General features: G+C 45.8%; 1 protein-coding gene across 1 annotated transcript in view; it reads left to right on the top strand.

The window, feature by feature from the left end:
• Positions 1–21,683, top strand: part of LOC115196123 (claudin-10-like) — a 30,079-nt gene that overhangs the window by 5,540 nt on the left and 2,856 nt on the right. The window lies entirely within an intron of this gene.

Here is a 21,683-nt window from a genome sequence, read left to right as displayed (position 1 = left end):
TGTGTTCATGTTCCTGAATCCCGGCTAACAAAAAATGTATCCTTAGAACATACGTAGCCTATCAGGTTCCAGGGATGTGATCTGGTTTCTCTCTCTAGCAGAATGGATAGTAAACAGTGACACCATAACAACCATCTGTTATATATTTGTGCTGTGGCAAATATGTACTCAGTGTGGAGCTAACCTTCAAGCAATTAATTTGAACCACATGTAACCACACAGAGAGCAACAACTTTTCAGCATGCGCAAAACTTTTCAGCATGCACATACACTATTCTTGACACAAAGCATTTTTGAATGTAGTTTTCAACAGTAAAAGCTACTGTAGACCTACTGTAAGGCTCACTAAAGCATCGCTCTCTCTTTTCTCTCTCGCCTCTCTCTGTATAGCCACATATATACCTGGCGCTAACATGCATCCTTTTTCCTGATCTTGTCCACATTCTGATTGTGCCCACATTTTCAGAAATGTGTCTACACATTGTATTCAAATGTGGCTCATATCTTTCCACTTTGTCCGCATTGTGACCAGATTTCCTGGTCCCTCCCTGTATGCGAATGATTTGACAGCTACTCTTTCAAAATAATGTGTTTATTTATTTTAAGATACATATTGATGCCATAAGTCCCATTGGGCACACACTGGTTGAATCAACGTTGTTTCTACGTAATTTCTGTCATGCGTGTGCATACTGGTAGCGAAGTCAGGTGCAGGAGAGCAGAGATTTGTGAACAGGTGCACACTTTATTTAGGCAAAAGTGCAAAATGCGCAAAACAGTCACAAGAATTATGTTTAACAATAAACATCTTCATGAAAATAACATGGAAAAACAAGCCAGTCTGGCGCGTCAATAATACACACAAACAATCTTTCACAAAGACAGGATGGGGAACAGAGGAATAAATACATGTAGATTGATTGGGGAATGAAAACCAGGTGTGCAGAGAACAAGACAAAACAAATGGATACATGAAAAATGGAGCGGCGATGGCTAGAAAGCCGGTGACGTCGACCGCCGAACGCCGCCCGAACAAGGAGAGGAGCTGACAGTACCCCCCCCCCCCGACGCGCGGCTCCAGAAACTCGTGCGTCGACACTGGCCTCGGGGATGACCCGGAGGGCGAAGCGCAGGGCTATCCAGCCGGCGACGGTGGAACTCACGCAGCAGTTCAGAGTCCAATACATCAGCCACCGGAACCCAGCACCTCTCCTCCGGACCGTACCCCTCCCACTCCACGAGGTACTGAAGGCCCCTCGCCCGACGCTTCGATTCCAGGATGGAACGGACGGAGTACGCCGGGGCCCCCTCGATGTCCAGAGGGGGCGGAGGAACCTCCCGCACCTCAGACTCCTGGAGCGGACCAGCCACCACCGGCCTGAGGAGAGACACATGGAACGAGGGGTTAATATGGTAATCGGGGGGAAGTTGTAACCTGTAACATACCTTGTTCACTCTCCTCAGGACTTTGAATGGCCCCACAAACCACGGACCCAGCTTCCGGCAGGGCAGGCGGAGGGGCAGGTTTCGGGTCGGTGCGAACACCGGGGCCTCACTGCGGTGACGGTCCGCGCTGGTCTTTTGGCACAGCGCGGCCTGCTGGAGGTGACCATGGGCGACTTCCCAGGACTCCTCCGCGCGTCTGAACCAATCGTCCAAACGTCGTCTTCCACTTGTCTCCCTCCCAGATACGCACCAGATTGTACGCACTCCTGAGATCCAGTTTAGTGAAGAAGCACGCCCCGTGCATTGACTCGATCGCCGTGGCAATAAGAGGTAGCGGGTAACTGTACCTCATCATCGTGATTTGATTGAGACCTCTATAGTCAATGCACGGACGCAGACCTCCATCCTTCTTCTTCACAAAAAGAAACTCGAGGAGGTGGGTGAAGTGGAGGACCGAATGTACCCCTGACGCAGGGATATGTCTCCATAGCCACCGTCTCCTCTTGCGACAGGGGATACACGTGACTCCTGGGAAGTGCAGCGTCTACCAGGAGATTTATTGCACAATCCCCCCCGTCGATGGGGTGGTAATTGGTCGCTTTTTACAGAAGGCGAGAGCCAAATCAGCATATTCTGGGGGAATGCGCACGGCGGAGACCTGGTCTGGATTTCCCACCGTGGTAGCACCAACGAAAACCCCTACACACCTCCCCGAGCACTCTCGCAACCACCCCGTGAGAGCCCTCTGTTGCCAGGAAAAAGTGGGGTTATGACGAGCCAACCAGGGAAGGCCTAGTACCATGGGAAACGCAGGAGAGTCAATGAGAAAGAGACTGATTCTCTCCGCGTGACCCCCCTGCGTCTCCATGGCCAGGGAGACTTCCCTGATTAGTCCGGACCCTAATCGTCGAATATCCAGAGCATGAACCGGGAAAGGTCTATCCACAGGAAGAATGGGGATCCCTAAACTAAGAGCTAACAATCTGTCGATAAATCGACGAATCAAATCGACGAGTGCCTTATGCTGGGAATGCGGGGAGAACTCAGGGAAACAAACAGGTACAAACAGGTGGACAACAGAGGACTCTGGGAGAGGGTGTTGCAGACTCACCTGGGGTGACGCCAGAGTGCCCTGAGGGACTCCCAGAGGGACCAACCCGGCACCGACCGGCAGTGTGCCCTCTGCGGCCACAGATGGTGCACGTGAAGGCCCCTCCTCCAGCCTCCCTACGCGCAGCCCCTCCCAACTCCATGGGCACCGGAGCGGGAGTGCTGGGAGATGGAACCGACAGAGTCCCCTCAGGACGTCCACGGATGACCAGCAGGTTATCCAACCGGATGGACAGATCCACCAGTTGGTCAAAGGTGATGGTGGCATCCCTGCAGGCCAACTCCCGTCGGACGTCCTCACGCAGGCTGCATCGATAGGGGTCGATGAGGGCCCTGTCGTTCCATCCTGCTCCGGTGGCCAAGGTCCGGAACTCCAGCGCAAAATCCTGTGCGCTCACACTCCAGGTGTGTCCTTCTTCAGATAAAGGGCCTGGTGAGAGAGAACCCCCCTTCCCTCCTCCTTTCCTATCCTCCATCCCTGATCTGCCCTTTCACCACAGACAAAGGAGTGGCTCGGGAGCTCTTGAGGAAGCAGACAAGTCGTCTCCTAACTCTTTTTCTCTCTCTCTCTCTTCTCTCTCTCTTTTTCTCTTTCTCTCTTTTCTCTTTCTCTAAATTAAATTCAAAGAGCTTTATTGGCATGGGAAACGTGTTTACATTGTCAAAGCAAGTGGAATAGAAAATAAACGAAAGGGAAATAAAGAAGGGAAGTAAACAATCACAAATGATCAGTAAACATTACACTCACAAACCAAAGTTTTACAATAATATAGACATTTCAAATGTTATATTATTGGCTATGTTGTAACAATGTGAAAATAGTTGAAGTATGAAAGGGGAAATAAATAAACATAAATATTGTTTGTATTTACAGTGGTGTTTATGTTGCACTGGTTGCCCTTTTCTTGTGGCAACAGGTCACATATCTTGCTGCTGTGGTGGCACACTATGTCATTTCACATAATAGATATGGGAGTTTATCAATATTGGATTTGTTTTAAAATTATTTGTGTTTCTGTGTAATCTGAGGGAAATATGTTTCTCTAATATGGTCATACATTTGTCTGGAGGTTAGGAAATGCAGTTTGGTTTCCAGCTCATTTGTGGCCAATGGACACATAGTTTGTCATCTCCTGAGAGCCAGGTCTGCCTTTGGCGGCCTTTCTCAATAGCAAGGCTATGCTCACTGAGTCTGTACATAATCAAAGCTTTAATTTTGGGTCAGTCACAGTGGTCAAGTCTTCTGCTACTGTGTACTCTCTGTTTAGGGCCAAATAACATTCCAGTTTGCTCAGTTTTTTTGTTGAGTCTTTTCTAGGTTTCAAATAATTCTCTTTTTGTTTTCTCATGATTTGGTTGGGCCTAATTGTGTTGCTTTCTTGGGGCTATGTGGGGTCGGTTTGTGTTTCTGAACAGAGTCCCTGTACCAGCTGGCTGAGGGGACTTTTCTCCAGGTTCACCTCTATGTGGGTGAGAGATTTGTCAAGGAAGGTTTGACAATTGCTTCTTTGTAGGTGATTGTACAATTTAATACATTTTTCTGGATTTGTATAATTAGTGGGAATCGTTGTAATTCTGCTCTGCATGCATTATTTGGTGTTTTTTTGTCCTGCATTTCATTCAATGTAATTGTACAAACTAGTGAGCTCTGGTAGTCTTTAATAGCTGATTCTAAGATTTCATGTTGTCGTTTGTTTAGTGTGTTCCAATTTTCCCAGAAGTGGTTAGATTCTATGGATTCTTCAATTACATTGAGCTGATTTCTGACGTGCTGTTCGTTATTTTTTCTTAGTGTATTTCTGTACTGTTTTAGCGTTTCATCAAATCAAATTTTATTAGTCACATGCGCCGAATACAACAAGTATGCTTACTTACGAGCCCCTAACCAACTATGCAGTTTAAAAAATATATATGGATAAGAAATAAAAGTTACAAGTAATTAAAGCGCTATAGCGACAATAGCGAGACACTATACAGTGGGGGTACCAGTACAGAGTCAATGTGCGGGGGCACCGGTTAGTTGAGGTAATATGTACATGTAGGTAGAGTTATTAAAGTGACTATGCATAGATGATAACAGAGAGTAACAGCAGTGTAAAAGAGGAGAGGGGGGGCAATGCAAATAGAGGCGAAGGTTGAGTCATGCGTCCTCCAAAACACGACCTGACAAAAAACACTTCTTAACACCCACCCGCTTAGCACCAATGTGTCAGAGGAAACACTGTTCAACTGATGATCACAGTCAGCCTGCAGGTGCCTGGCCCGCCACAAGGAGTTTCTAGAGCGAGATGAGCCAAGTAAAGCCCCCCCGGCCAAACCCTCCTCTAACCCGGATAACGCTGGACCAATTGTGCGCTGCCCTATGGGACTCCCAGTCACAGCTGGTTGTGACACAGCCTGGGATTGAACCCAGGTCTGTAGAGACACCTCAAGCACTGTGATGCAGTGCCTTAGACCGCTGCAGAGCTTCCGGCGACAGTACCCCGTCTAGAGATGGCCCACAGTCCAGAGCCGGCAGAGACGGCCCACAGTCCGGAACCGGCAGAGACGGCCCACAGTCCGGAGCCGGCAGAGACGGCCCACAGTCCGGAGCCGGCAGAGACGGCCCACAGTCCGGAGCCGGCAGAGACGGCCCACAGTCCGGAAACGGCAGAGACGGCCCACAGTCCGGAGCCGGCAGAGACGGCCCACAGTCCGGAGCCGGCAGAGACGGCCCACAGTCCGGAGCCGGCAGAGACGGCCCACAGTCCGGAGCCGGCAGAGACGGCCCACAGTCCGGAGCCGGCAGAGACGGCCCACAGTCCGGAGCCGGCAGAGACGGCCCACAGTCCGGAGCCGGCAGAGACGGCCCACAGTCCGGAGCCGACAGAGAAGGCCCACAGTCCGGAGCCGCCAGAGACGGCCCACAGTCCGGAGCCGCCAGAGAAGGCCCACAGTCCGGAACCGCCAGAGTCGCCCTCCGGCCCGGAACCGCCAGAGTCGCCCTCCGGCCCGGAACCGCCAGAGTCGCCCTCCGGCCCGGAACCGCCAGAGTCGCCCTCCGGCCCGGAACCGCCAGAGTCGCCCTCCGGCCCGGAACCGCCAGAGTCGCCCTCCGGCCCGGAACCGCCAGAGTCGCCCTCCGGCCCGGAACCGCCAGAGTCGCCCTCCTGTCCGGAACCGCCGCAACCAGAGTCGCCCTCCTGTCCGGAACCGCCGCAACCAGAGTCGCCCTCCGGCCCGGAACCGCCGCAACCAGAGTCGCCCTCCGGCCCGGAACCGCCAGAGTCGCCCTCCAGTCCGGAACCGCCAGAGTCGCCCTCCAGTCCGGAACCGCCGCAACCAGAGTCACCCTCCAGTCCGAGGTCTCCAGCGACGCGCTTCAGCCCGAGGTCTCCAGCAACGCGCTTCAGCCCGAGGTCTCCAGCGACGCGCTTCAGCCCGAGGTCTCCAGCGACGCGCTTCAGCCCGAGGTCTTCAGCGGGGGTGGACAGGTTAGGTTGGGGACTAAGGCCAGAGCCTGAGCCACCTCCATAGGAGGAAGATTGGGGAAGGGGGGTGTATCACGGGAGCCGTCGGTGACGGCAGCCACCCTCCCTTCCCTCCCTTTAGTTTAGGATTATTTTTGGTTTTGGGGTTTATTTTTTGTGTTTATTTTTTTGTGTGTGAGGTGCTTCCGGGGTCTGCACCTTTGGGGGGTGGGGGGGGGGTACTGTCACGTCCTGACCAGTAAAAGAGGTTGTTTGTTATTGTAGTTTGGTCAGGGCGTGGCAGGGGGTGTTTGTTTTATGTGTTTCGGGGGTTTTGGTATATGTTCTATGTTAGTATATTTCTATGTCCGTGTCTAGTTTTTCTATTTCTATTCCTCAGTCCTTAACGATTACAAGCATGCTTATAACATGATGCATTCAGCACTATGCTTGAAAATATTAAGAGTGGTAATGTGTTGTATTAGATTCAAAGGACGTTGGTGGCACCTTAATTGGGGAGGACGGGCTTCTGGTAATGTCTGGAGTGGAATAATAAGAATGGTATCAAATGTATTAAATACATGGTTTCCATGCGTTTGATGCCATATAATTTCCTCTGTTCCAACCATTATTATGAGCCATGCCTCAGCAGCATCCACTGGTTGGATTAGCCCCAAACACAACACTTTCTTCAGGACCAAAAGTTTATTGCTCTGCCAAATGTTTTATAGTATTACTTTCGTGTCTTGTTGCAAACAGGACGCATGTTTTGGAATATTTGTATCTTGTACAAGCTTCCTTCCTTTCCCTCTGTCATTTAGGTTAGTATTGTGGAGTAACTACGATGTTGTTGATCCATCCTCAGTTTTCTCCTAACACAGCCATTCAACTCTGTAACTATTTCAAAGTCACAAATGGCCTCATAGTGAAATCCCTGATCGGTTTCCTTTCTCTCAGGCAACTGAGTTAGGAAGGACGCCTGAATCTTTGTAGTGACTGGGTGTATTGATACACCATCCAAAATGTAATTAATAACTTCACCATGCTCAAAGGGATATTCAATGTATGCTTTTTTTTTACCCATCTACCAATAGGTGCTCTTCTTTGCGAGGCATTGGAAAACCTTCCTGGTTTTTGTGGTTGAATCTGTGTTTGAATGTCCATGCAACTTATTATGTGACTTGTTAAGCAACATTTTTACTCCTGAAGTTATTTAGGCTTGCCATAACAAAGAGGTTGAATACTTATTGAATCAAAACCTTTCAGCTTTTCATTTGTAATTAATTTGTAAAATGAATTTAATCAATTTAAATATAGGCTGTAATACAACAAAATGTGGAAAAAGTGAAGGGGTGTGAATACTTACTCAAGGCACTGTAGGTAGCACACAATAGGACATTTTTCTCTGTTGAGATTATTTCCTTATTTATTTCTAACCAGATGTAAAATATTCCTGTTTTTATTATTTAATTGAGTGGGTTAGGTCTGCTCTTTACCAAATTAGCATACCCCCTGAGTCTCTTCCCTGTTTCACACCAGGTCATTTGGTGGATGGGACTACCAGCTCTCTGTAACCTAGATGGAAACCAGTGGGTCCATCTCCTCTATATCATGTTTCTTGTAGGATGACAATGTCTGTATTTCCCGATTTCTTCGGTGAAGTCTGGGTTCCTGCTCTTTAGTCCAAAGGCAGATCTTGTATAATCCAAGATGAAATAGTCAAAGCTTTGTGTTACATAGTGCCCAGTGTTGTTATTTGTGTGGTTTAGGCTCGGACCATTAGGTGTGAGCTGAGTATCTGGTGCATGCCTTTTAGGCTGCAGGACAGGGCTTGGGCGGGTGTATTAGTGGGGGTTGGGCCTGTTGTTCTGGTTACGGCCTTTCTCGTTCTCTCTTTCTAACTCTCTCTTTCTCATTATCTTCATTACAGCAAAGAACAGAGATAACACCCTCTGGGTGTGGTGCATTGGCTGAAACTAAAAACAGCAGAATCATGCTATCTTGCTGTAGCTTTTTAGCTCCTCTCTGGGGCAAGAACTCAGGGAGAACAGCCAACAAGGGATTACACTGTTGCCCTGCTCAACCAACTCAGTAAAATTCATCAAGAAAGGATCAAGGCTATTCCCTTATTGAAACCTTGTGATACGATTAATCTTCTACTTCAGCGTTTTTCCTTATCCTTTCTTTCCCTCTTCGTTTTCTCTTTCACTACTTGTAAGGCAAGTGGCCATAGTCAAAGGACTGGAAAAAGGAAATGTATGTCACCATAAATTGATCTGTGCGAAGTATGGTAATCTTGGGATTATGTAAACGGAAAAGACTAGAAAACATGATCCAATACACACTAAAACCAAATGGTTCTATATAGTGCCAAATAAGGGTTAGTTGTCTTGTAACCATTGTGGATCCTTTTTGGTTTGAAGGTTCTATAAAGAACCATACTCATATGGTTCTAAATGGAACCTGAATGGTGCTATAAAGAACCCTTTCCTACAGTTCTATAAAGAACCATTAAAAAAGGTTCTATATAGCACCCCAAAAAAGGTTATTCTATGGTTACAACCCCTTTTGGGGCTATATAGAGCCCTTTTTATGGTTAATTTTTTATGTTCCAAAGTATTCCCACGCATAATAGAGAGACGTGCCCTTAGAACAGCCTCAATTTGTCAGGGCATGGACTCTACAAGCTGGCCCATGTTGACTCCAATGCTTCTCACAGTTGTGTCAAGTTGGCTGGATGTCATTTGGGTGGTGAACCATTTTTGGTACATACAGGAAACTGTTGAGCATGAAAAACCCAGCAGCGTTACAGTTCTTGACACATACGGGTGCGTCTGGCACCTACTACCATCCCTCGTTCAAAGGCACTTAAATCTTTTGTCTTGCCCATTCACCCTCTGACTGGCACACACACAATCCATGCCTCAATTGTCTCAAGGCTTAAAAATCCTTCTTTAACCTGTCTCCTCCCCTTCATCTACACTGATTGAAGTGGATATAGGAAGTGATATCAATAAGGGATCATAGCTTTCACCTGGTCAGTCTGTCATGGAAGAATAGGAGTGATTATGGTTTAGCAAATGCTCTTATCCAGAGCGACTAGGGTAATGTTCCTTGCTCAAGAGCACACCGACAGATTTTTCACCTAGTCAGCTCGGGGATTTGAACCAGTGACCAGTGGCCCAACGTTCTTAACCACTAGGTTACCTGCCGTCATACAGTGGGGGGAAAAAAGTATTTGATCCCCTGCTGATTTTGTACGTTTGCCCACTGACAAAGAAAGGATCAGTCTATAATTTCAATGGTAGGTTTATTTGAACAGTGAGAGACAGAATAACAACAAAAATATCCAGAAAAACGCATGTCAAAAATGTTATAAATTGATTTGCATTTTATTGAGGGAAATAAGTATTTGACCCCCTCTCAATCAGAAAGATTTCTGGCTCCCAGGTGTCTTTTATACAGGTAACGAGCTGAGATTAGGAGCACACTCTTAAAGGGAGTGCTCCTAACCGCAGCTTGTTACCTGTAAAAAAGACACCTGTCCACAGAAGCAATCAATCAGATTCCAAACTCCCCACCATGGCCAAGACCAAAGAGCTTTCCAAGGATGTCAGGGACAAGATTGTAGACCTACACAAGGCTGGAATGGGCTACAAGACCATCGCCAAGCAGCTTGGTGAGAAGGTGACAACATTTAGTGTGATTATTCGCAAATGGAAGAAACACAAAAGAACTGTCAATCTCCCTCGGCCTGGGGCTCCATGCAAGATCTCACCTCGTGGAGTTGCAATGATCATGAGAATGGTGAGGAATCAGCCCAGAACTACACGGGAGGATCTTGTCAATGATCTCAAGGCAGCTGGGACCATAGTCACCAAGAAAACAATTGGTAACACACTACGCCGTGAAGGACTGAAATCCTGCAGCGCCCGCAAGGTCCCCCTGCTCAAGAATACATATACATGCCCGTCTGAAGTTTGCCAATGAACATCTGAATGACTCAGAGGACAACTGGTGAAAGTGTTGTGGTCAGATGAGACCAAAATGGAGCTCTTTGACATCAACTCAACTTGCCGTGTTTGGAGGAGGAGGAATGCTGCCTATAACCCCAAGAACACCATCTCCACCATCAAACATGGAGGTGGAAACATTATGCTTTGGGGGTGTTTTTCTGCTAAGGGGACAGGACAACTTCATTGCATCAAAGGGACGATGGACGGGGCCATGTACCATCAAATCTTGGGTGAGAACCTCCTTCCCTCAGCCAGGGCATTGAAAATGGGTCGCGGATGTGTATTCCACCATGACAATGACCCAAAACACACGACCAAGGCAATAAAGGAGTGGCTCAAGAAGAAGAACATTATGGTCCTGGAGTGGCCTAGCCAGTCTCCAGACCTTAATCCCATAGAAAATCTGTGGAGGGAGCTGAAGGTTCGAGTTGCCAAACATCAGCCTCGAAACCTTAATGACTTGGAGAAGATCTGCAAAGAGGAGTGGGACAAAATCCCTCCTGAGATGTGTGCAAACCTGGTGGCCAACTACAAGAAACGTCTGACCTCTGTGATTGCCAACAAGGGATTTGCCACCAAGTACTAAGTCATGTTTTGCAGAGGGGTCAAATACTTATTTCCCTCATTAAATGCAAACCATTTTATAACATTTTTGACATGCGTTTTTCTGGATTTTTGTTGTTGTTATTCTGTCTCTCACTGTTCAAATAAACCTACCATTAAAATTATAGACTGATTATTTCTTTGTAAGTGGGCAAATGTACAAAATCAGCAGGGGATCAAATAGTTTTTCCCCCCACTGTATATTATATCTGTTTGCGCTTCTTTTGGTCAATTTGCAGTCTGCAAATGATTTGCAATTATGTTCCGGACCCCTAGCCATCCGCTCCAGAAAAAAACAGCCCCCATGGCTGAATCTAGCTGATGATCCCTTCAATAGGCTTGAATTAATTGACATGTTGAATCAGGTGTGCTATCTCTGGAAAGGCTGGTGTCCCTGAGGAGAGAATTGAGAACCACTGAGTTAGCCAACCGTTCTCAGTTGACACAAGGCCTTACATGAGTCTTTCACAAGACACAGCATTGGTCATGTATAAAATGTAATGGCGTAATACAGCAGATTACATACACTGGAATGACACTCTCACTCACGGTTGCACAAAAAGAGCTGTCAGCAAACCATACCCCAAAAATGTTTAATACGCCGTAACCTACATTTTAATGACCACTAAAAAAGCGAATAACCCTTTTGTGAACTGTAAAGAACCATTGAATAGCTCAATGTTCTTTGGGTCATTATGGTTCCTCATAGAACCATCACCTTTCCCAAAGAACCTTAAAAAAAACTATTTTCTTAGTGTGTGTAGGTAATTCCATTGAATTTTGAATGGAATAAGCAAACTCTCATATACAAGCTTGTACATGATTGTGTTATGACATGGTAAAGTAAAATATATATTTATCTGAGGTTGTCACATTTTAACTCTGGATGGACTTTGCTTCATAGCTCAATCACGTTGTCTACCTAGTTACACATTCAGTCATTCTGTCATTGTTGTTACAATTTCTTCCTAACAAACACATGAATAACCTACCCATGACCCCAGACTTTGGACCCACTATTTAGGGGTCAGAATGTGTGACCTCAATGGAAATCCACTGACATTTCTAATGTCTACAACACAGTATACTAATGGTAGGAAAGTGAAGTGGCATTCTCTCAACCGTGGGATCACACTATTAATAAACAGATTATGTTCACCTTAGTATTATTTGACACTTTTCTGAATGAAGCTGAACCTTATGTGCTTGTTTCCCAGCCACAAAAAAAGGGAAATCTCTTTTAAGAATGTATTTTTAGTCCTGAACTAAGCTTAATCTAACCCTATATGACCTTAACATGAAAGTCAATCACCATGCGAACAACCATGCCTTTGTGACGCCATACTGTGTTCATACGAGAAGGGTGACATATTGTTGTCTTGTCTAAGTCTCCTATGATGCTGTGCCATTGTCATGACAGCACATATTCTGCTTTATCATTGGAGCAGCCCTAGATCAAATCTCTTTGGCAACAGCTGCTCTGGCAACACACCCAGATGACTTAAATACTATTGTCAGGGGTTTTTAATGGGCCGCACACCATATCCTCACCTCACCTTGTTTATAGAGGTGCACATGGTCAACGCATAGCCGTCTGGAATAGTTTAGTGTAAATGGTTTTCTTGAGATTTCAGATGTAATTTATTATTCCATTTGACTGGCTCTAGTTACTGACACAAAGAGGGAAATTAGCCCACAATAGTGACTGTTCAGAGGAGCTAGTAACTCTCAAAACAGAAACTGCAGGCTGGCCCAGCCCTTGAAATGACTCTTAACAACTGTACTCAAGAGGTTTTATTTGTTTTAGGGAGGCATGTAGCCTAGCGATTAGACTAGAGAGGTGAGCCAGCAACTTGAGAGTTGCAAGTTTGAGTCCTGGGTCTGACAGTAAAAATCTGGTGGGAAGTGAGCTGGCAACCGGAAGGTTACTTGTATCAATGTCATTGCCTCCTGTTGTGCCCTTGAGCAAGGCACTTAACCCACCACATCAACTGCTCCAGTGTGGCAGCCCCTTGCTCCAATCTCTTCCAGAGGGGTTGGGATAAAATCTTATCTTAATTCTTTCTCAAGAATTCTGCCTTATCTGTATTGTTCTTATCCACACACACACACCTCTGTGAAGTAGAGGTGTTGTGTTCACGTTCTGTAGGTCTGGTCATCTGATTGGACGTTCACTTTTAAAGTATGCTATTGGCCAACAACTCAAATAGGTCAGATGGTTATAAAAGGGAATCAGATTCCTTGTATGTTTCTCTTGGTTCCTGCTCTCCTTCGGTGAGGTCAGAAGGTGAATGCACCAATTTGTAAGTCGCTCTGGATAAGAGCGTCTGCTAAATGACGTAAATGTAAATGTAATGTAAATGAGCGGAGTGGAGCAGGAGCATACAGAGGTGTCCACCTCTACCACAAAGGGACAAGTAGGATCAGGATGAACGAAAATACATCCAGAGGTGAAACGTCCCTTGAGCAATGCCTGTCAGACTCAGGAGTCAAGCAAAAACTGATCTGGGACTTGCGGGTTATGACAGTGCAACTGCACAAAAGTTGCGTATAAAACGCCTGTAAAAAATTGCCAAACCCGAGGAACCAGGTTCAACATTCTATGTCCTTTTTTCTATGTTTTGTATTTCTTTGTTTTGGCCTGGTATGGCTCTCAATCAGGGACAGCTGTACATCGTCGTCGCTGATTGGGAGCCATACTTAGGTAGCCTGTTTTCCTTAGGGTTTTGTGGGTGGTTTATTTCTGTTTAGTATATTCTTACCTGACAGAACTGTTTAGCTGTTGCACTTTGGTTTTTGATTCAGTGTTCATTTCAATAAATTTCATGATGAGCGCTAACCACACTACGCCTTGGTCTACTCCCTGCAACGGCCGTTACACATATCCCTAAGAGTGTCATTGACCAATGCTTGAAAGACTGCCAGTGAGTTCGATAATCCGAAGGGCATGACTAAATACTCATAGTGACCACTAGGGGTGTTAAAGGCAGTTTTCTACTCATCTCCCTCCCTGATTCTCACCAGATTGTAAGCGTTGCAAGCGGAGGTCGGAGGTCCAGTTTGGTGAAGAATTGGGCCCCTTGGGCCAACTCCAAGGCGGCGAACATCAGGGGTAGGGGGTAATGATTCTTGATCATAATCTGGTTCAGCCCTCTGTAATTGATGCAAGGACGCAGGCCTCCATCCTTCTTACCCACGAAGAAGAAGAAGCCTGCACCGGCTGGGGATGTAGAGGGGCGAATGAAACCTGCCTCCAGCGACTCCCGGATGTAATTGTCCATGACTGCTGCTTCAGGGGTCGAGAGGGAGTACAGATAGCCCCGCGGAGGTGTGGAGCCATGGAGGAGTTCTATGGCACAGTTGTATGGACGATGGGGGGGAAGGGTGGTGGCTTGCCTCTTACTGAAGGCCTCCCAAAGGTCGAAGTATTCGGGAGAGAGGAGAAGTTGGTCTTCAATGGATGCAGGAGGACACGGCAAAGCTCTTGGTAGGGGTCTTAGACATTTAGTCTGGCAGTCCTTACCCCAGTCTAGTAGGTGTCCCGTGGACCAGGAGAATGGTGGGTTACGTAGCGCTAGCCAGGGGTACCCTAGGATAAGGGCGTTCTCGGGAGCAGTGATCAAAAGAAAAGTCTCTGAGTGGTTCACCTCAACCTCCAGTAGAATGGGCTTGGTCTGATATTCCACTTCACCGGAGCCAATGGGCTGTCCATGGAGGGTTTGAATCTGAAGAGGGATGGGACACTTCACGCAGGGGATTTGTAATTCTCTGGTGAAGTCCTGATCAATGAAATTATCTGCGGCCCCGGAGTCCACAAAGGCTTGAATCTGGTGCTGACGGTTGTCCCAGTGGAGGGTTATGGGTAGTGACAGACGGTGACTGGGTAGCTGGAAGGTAACTGCACAGCTCATCAGGGTCTCCCCTTATCCTGGCGAGCCCTAGCATTTCCCGTCAGCTCTGGGCATGTAGCATGGAGATGGCGGAGACCTCCGCAGTAGAGGCAGCAGCCTTCACGCATGCGCCTGTCACGCACCTGTGAGCTAAAGAAATGTGTGCATCCCATTTGCATGGGCTCCTCAATGCCGGATTCGGGAAGCTTGGGGTGCTCAGGAAACCGGGATACTGGGGTGGTGTCAAAAAGGCACTGTCTCGCAGGTTCTAGGAGGTGGTTGATTGCCAGTGTTATCAGGGACTCGAGGTCCTCTCCCAGTTCTCGAGAGGCCAGTTCATCCTTTTCTTTTTTATACCCTTTTGTCTCCCCAATTTCATGGTATCCAATTGGTAGTTACAGTCTTGTCTCATCGCTGCAACTCCCGTACGAGAGAGGCAAAGGTCGAGAGCCGTGCGTTCTCCGAAACACAACCCAACCAAGCCGCACTGCTTCTTGACATAATGCCCACTTAACCCGGAAGCCAGCCGCACCAATGTGTCAGAGGAAACACTGTACACCTGGCCACCGTGTCAGTTTGCACTGTGCCCGGCCCGCCACAGAAGTCACTAGTGCGCGATGGGACAAGGACATCCCTGCCGGCTAAACCCTCCCCTAACCCGGACAATGCTGGGTCAATTGTGGCGCAGCCCCATGGGTCTCCCAGTCGCGGCCGTCTGCGTCAGAGCCTGGACTCAAACCCAGAATCTCTAGTGGCACAGCTAGCAGTGCGATGCAGTGCCTTAGACCACTGCGCCACTCGGGAGGCCAGGCCAGTTCATCCTTGAGGGAGTTAGACAAACCCTGGTGGAAAGCAGTGACCAGGGTCTCCGTATTCCACCCACTCTCGGCGGCGAGGTTGCGGAACTCAATGGGTCTGGCCCCTTGGCGGATGTTGAACAGTCGGCTGGCCGCTTCTCGTCCGCCAACTGGGTGGTCGAAGGCTCATTGCAGCTCGGTAATGAAGGCTAATATGGAGCTGCAGGATAGTGGCTGCTGTTCCCACACTGCCGTTGTCCATGCCAGGGCCTTGCCCGAGAGTAGAGAGATGATGTAGGCAATCATGGCCCGATCGGTGTGGAACGAGGAGGACTGAAGCTAGAACACATTGAGTGAAGGACCCATTGCATCCTCCCGGGTGGCCGTCATACCGCTCGGGGGCTGGGATCTTGGGTTCCCGGTGCAGGTTCCCTGGAGGAACTACGGTGACGCCTGTAGCACTGCACGATGAAACTTGGACATTGGCTCCTCCTGGGTTGAGGTTGGACTGTGGTGGGGGGAGTCGGTAAGTGCCCGGAGGGTCTCTGATATTTGGGAGAGTTTTTCTTGCTGCCGCCCCAGCAGTGCTCCTTGGTGGGTTACAACATTCTTGATCTGGGTGATCTCTGCTGGGTCCATGTTTGGGCAGAAGCTTGCTGTGACTCAACAAAAGTCTCAAACTCACTCAGGAAACGAACGCACATGGTAAACATTTCAAGCTTCTGCAAAGGAAAACAAAAAACACATATTTTTTAACAGGGAAATCATAATGAGTAAATTGGACACACCTGAGTGTCGTTAATGCCTCTAGGACAGTCTCTGCCACTCTCTGGTGACAGGTGGAACCATGACAGAAGGCAAGACAAATCAAAGTGACATATTCATGTAAGAAATTGTCTGATATCAAACTGTTGGTTTAGACCTCTAGGTCTAAACGACATGGTACACAAACGGTGAATCCAATCCAATTCTCTTCTCAATAACAGATTATCAGTATCCCTCCCTCCTAGGAGTCTTAACATGCTCGATGCCAATGTATTTCAAAGAGCTAATGTTGTGACGAGCCTCCATGAAATGCGTAGCCACAGGGTTTCTCTGGTCAAGGGTCCTGATATTACTCATGTGTTCTGCTATCCTTGTTTACAGAGCTCGTTTAGTTTTTCCTACGTAGCATAGACCCCAAATACACATGATCAGGTATATCAATTATTTTTGTGGAACATGTAATGATGCCCTTAATCTTAATGACCTTGCCCGTAATCGGGTGATTGAACATTGTGCATTTTTTCGTAAAGTTAAACTGGGTACAGCCGCCACATCTATAGTTACCGTCTCTGGAAAGGTACTAAATGGCACTGGTGGAAGATCAGACCTCCCCACCATGTGACTGATGCTGGGGGCGCGTCTGAAGACTACCCGCGGCGGTTCTTTAAACCTCTTTTCCAGTTGTGGATCAGTGCTCAAGATGTACCAGTGTTTTTTAATGATGTGGTCGAACTGTTTACCAAGTGGGGAGTATTGAAGGAAGCATTGAACGCGTCGGTCAGGTGCGCAGGGAGGTTTGGGCGTGAGGGTGTCATCAAGGGTCACATTTTTTAGAACGTTCCCTTGCGTCATGCAGCCGTTCTTCTGGGTAGCCCTGCAGTCTGAAACGCTCATCCAGATAGACGGCTTGTTTGTCATAGTCACTCGGTGTACTACCAATCCTGCGTATGCGACTGTATTGGCTAATGGGGAGGCTCTTTTTTAGGGGTGTGGTGTGGAAGCTGTCTCCGCGTAACAGTGAATTCCTGTCCGTCGGCTTCCTGTATAGATCCGTGTAAGTCCACCCCCTCCCCCTTAAACAAAATGGCAAGAAAACTTGTTTCATGCGCATCAAAGGCTAGGGTGAATTTCAAATGTTGACTGCTTGTATTGATGAAGGAGTGGAATCGATGAGGTTCCTCTGCTGTGCCCTGGAATTAAAGGAATACGTCATCAAGGAAGTATTTCCAGAGTCTGATATGGCGCAAGAATGAATTGCTAGGGCTGAAAATCACATTCTCCTCAAACAACCCCACATGTAGATTGGAATAATTCAATGCCATTTTACTACCCATAGCAGTTCCCTTCTGTTGAATGAGCATGTCATTGTCAAACATGAAAAAGTTCTTAGTCCTACAATCTGAGCAAATTCAATAATACGGTCAGTGCTAGGGAGTGTGCCAGTGAGTCTTTGACTAAGACAGTGTGCCATTGCTTCTAGGCCTCCCTGATGGAGGATATTAGTATACAGGGATTCAACATCAAAGCAAGCCATAAGCGTCTCCCCATTGATATTGTGCATTGTCTTATTAAGGGTGTTAATCATGTCCATAGAATTGCGCACATATGCAGAGTGACACAACACTGGGTTTTAGAAAGAAATCTACAAAAGCAGAAATATTTTCAGTCAATAAACCAAATGAGGGCACAAAAGGTCTCCCTGGCGTCTTATCCAATTGTTTGTGGATTTTTGGTAAGGAATGAATAACGCTCCTTATTAGATAGTCTACTTCAATGAACTCACATTCTTTTTGCATAATGTCTCCACTTTCCACAAGAGACTTCAGCTTGCAGTGAATCTCATCTTTGAACAGTGGTGTGGGGTCACATGGCAATTTCTGATAGAAAGCCATCACGGGCTTAACCACACCACAGCTAATTAAGTGTCTCATTGTAGAAAAGTATTTATAAACAAAAAATCTGATCTCTTAAAAGTTTCCTTAATTTTTCTTCTATTATCTATACAATAGGCCATAGTTGATTTTGGCTCCGTTTTGATTGGGTTATTTTGCCTAAAAACCTTTAGGCCTACCTATAGAATAAAAAAACTTTGGCAAGAGTGGCCAAAAGGGTGTTTAACATCCCCAGTGGCTCTGCAAGCATGGTGAGAAGATATTCTCTGCTGCTGGTCTGCTCTCCAGGCACCATCGCATGAGCAACAGACTCTGGCCAAACTGGTGCATCTAAATGTTAATTCAAACGCACTTTAGACTGAGTCTAATAGTGTGTCACACTCACAAATGCTTCACAATGTATTTTTTTGTAGGCTATAGACTTGAAATAATTGAAATAATATAGCCTAAATAATTCATTTCCATTCCATCTTAGACTCCCTGTCTGTCTCCTGACCTATTTAGAGTGTTTATATGCTGTTTAATATGACATGTAGTCTATTTGAATTGATGAGCACTTCTAAATGTCAGGTTATGGGTAGATTATCTTTGTGTGTGTGTGTGTGTGTGTGTGTGTGTGATAATCTACCCATAACCTGTTCCTTTGGACCCACTATTTAGGGGTCAGAAAGTGGGACCTCAATGGAAATCCACTGGCATTCTGTCAACCGTAGGATCACACTATTAAACATCAGATTATGTTCACCTTGTTTAGCCTAAATACTATTATCAGGGGTTTTTAATGAGCCACACACCACATCCTCACGTCACCTTGTTTATAGAGCTGAACATGGTCAATGTAATAGTTTATTGTAAATGGTTTTCTTGAGAGACGGACTCACTCTTCACAGGTTCTACTCGCATCTAAATTTCAGCTTTAATTCATTATTCTATTTGATTGGCTCTAGTTACTGACACAAAGAGGGAAATTAGCCCACAATAGTGACCGTTCAGAGGAAAATGCAGTGCCTTTAATTGAATTGCCCCAACAACATTTCTCCTATTTACTCAACTTAACAATTGCCGTTTAAGAGTGCAATAGCAGTGGGATGAGTCATTCAAACAGGTTGCTGAAAGCGGTATGACATGGCAATTTCTACACTAGCTATTCCATCAGGTCCTAGAATAAATAACTTTATTCTGTGATGTTCATTTTGATGTAAAACTGGATTTACAGCTTCTGGTCAATATGTAACCAGCCACAAGGAAGACACATCCACAATAACAGAACACTTATCTATCTCTCTCTCTCTCACTCAATTAAATTCAATTCAATTTGCTTTATTGGCATGACATAACAATGTACATCTCTTTATCTCTCTGTGGTATGATACGGCATTTTTTTTTACAGTAGGGCATTTCCATGTAAAAAGCCCCATGGGCACTAACATGTGAAGTTCATAGGAGCACATCAAAGTTGGTATCAAATTAAATGAAGGCATTTACATTTTTCAATCATTTTCCATCCTATAATTCAGGAATAAGCAAAGGCTTTGATTTCTGGCCAAAGATATGGAAAAGGGGTCGTAGAAAACTAATATCAACATTTATATTTAGTTTTGCAGAGATTTTTTTGCCTTATGTAAGTTTAAGAAATATTGCCTAGTGTCTGGTCATTCTGTTACCAAAAACCCACATATCTTTTCAAATTTCTCTCCCTCATGAGGAGGGAGGATAATGAAAGTTCACAGTAGTAACAAGGAAAGGTAGACCTTCCAATTAGTTATGTTTTTACTAATAATTTGGTTTATGATTTATTAAGTGATTAAAAAGCATCATTTTATTTTCCAAATTGGTAACAGAATGCCCCAAATATCTGTTACAGAATGACTGCAACTGAATTGTCTACAATGGGAATTCATAGAAGTCACAAACCACAGGTGGGTCACCTGCTACTGTCCTCCTTTCCATTGGCATACTTTTATGTTCAGCTCAAACCTACCCATGAGCCCCCTCTCTTTCCATTTACTATAACTAGCCCTTTCACCAACTGATCACCGACGGACACCGGACGTTGAAAATTGGGCAGTCCAAATCTGAACCAATCATATATGTCAGTTTCACAAGTTTGGACAGTACAGTACAGTGGATTAAAGTAGAGTTTAATACAGTACCTTTGTGTCTATTCAGGATGCATCACCATGAAGAGAATGACATTCATAATTATGGATTTCTGTATTGGACAGATCTGGGACCCATGATGTCATTCTGTTACCATCATTATGTTACCGGGTGTTAATCCACTTCACCTACTGTAATTCAATAACCAAAATTATTTTTTTTAAAACTGAAGGTGTCATATCAAAGCTGACACCCATTCTTTCTGCAGACATCTTTGAATCTTAACAGAGTTTTTGGAAAACGTGGTCAGATAAAAAAAACGGAGGGAGATTTTACCGTCATTCTGTTACCAAACTTTACATCTGCACTGTTCTTCCAGTAAATGTGTTTTTGTCAAATTTGATGTGGAAATTGTTCTTGTGCATTAGACTGAGTCTCAGAGTCATTCTGTTACCGTGGAATTGCCCAGTATCTATTCCTTCAGGTCCCTAAAATAAATACTTTGGTCTTTGATGGAAAACTGGACTTACAGTTTCTGGTCAATATGTAACCAGCCACAGGAAGACACATCCACAATAACAGGAAACTAAGGTCAATATGTGTGATATCTCTCTCTCTCTCTCGATCTCCCTCCTTCAATGTTAAGCCCTTGTTTCATTTCTAACAGCCAAACACCCCCTATCCACAGGAATTACCATTTCTGCAGCAGAAATAAACAAACATGACAAGACATGTTGGCCTTTGCTGAAATATCAACTTCGACGTCATTTTCAACATACAGCAACAACCTCTACTTTCCTTCCATCTGCACTGATGTGAAGGAAATAAACCAGTGAATACTTGCCCATGGCTTTCACCAATCCTGTGTTTGATCTGGATATTTTCAGATAAAACAGACTAGGAAATGCCCCTATTGAGGTTTTTGCTTCATGGCTCAGTACACCCTCATGTGGTTGCATGAATGTTTTATATTTTCTCTCCACTGGGTGGGGCTATGAGTCAACAGATAGGCTTACTGAACACCAGATAACTGCAACATTTAAACACTCGTATGAAACATTTATAGCAGGACATTTTATAATCAAATCAATGAATTGTATAATTTCAACTAGTATAATTGTAAGGAAACTATGTGACACTAAACTTCGCAACGAGGGAACAACGGTCTTCCTGTCTAGCTATATGTTGAACAGTTGTTATTGTCAATGTTCCTGTCATACACATGCAAGTGTCTTAGCGCTGTTTCCTGTCCACCAACAAACATTTCAAATCCTTTCAATTAGCCCCATCTCCTACTGATCCACTCACTGACCCCCCTCCTCTCACTCAAATGACTACTGTGGAGTGGTGTGTGTGTGTGTGTGTGTGTGTGTGTGTGTGTGTCAGTGTGTGTGTGTGTGTGTGTGTGTGCGTGGCTGGGTATGTGTGTGTGAGAGAGAGAGCATGTGTCTCTGTGTGTGTGTTTGACTCAGTGTGTGTGTGTCAGTGTGTGTGTGTTAGTGAGTGATGTGTATCCTTGGGATTGGTCCACAGGTAGAAGTGCAGAGGCTTGAACACAGAGCCCTCCCTGTTGAGCATGAACCAGGCTACGACATCTTAACCACTGACACACTTC

The sequence above is a fragment of the Salmo trutta genome, chromosome 6 (assembly GCF_901001165.1).
Source record: "Salmo trutta chromosome 6, fSalTru1.1, whole genome shotgun sequence".
Classification (NCBI taxonomy): Eukaryota; Metazoa; Chordata; class Actinopteri; order Salmoniformes; family Salmonidae; genus Salmo; species Salmo trutta.
This window is presented reverse-complemented; position numbering and strand designations above follow the sequence as displayed.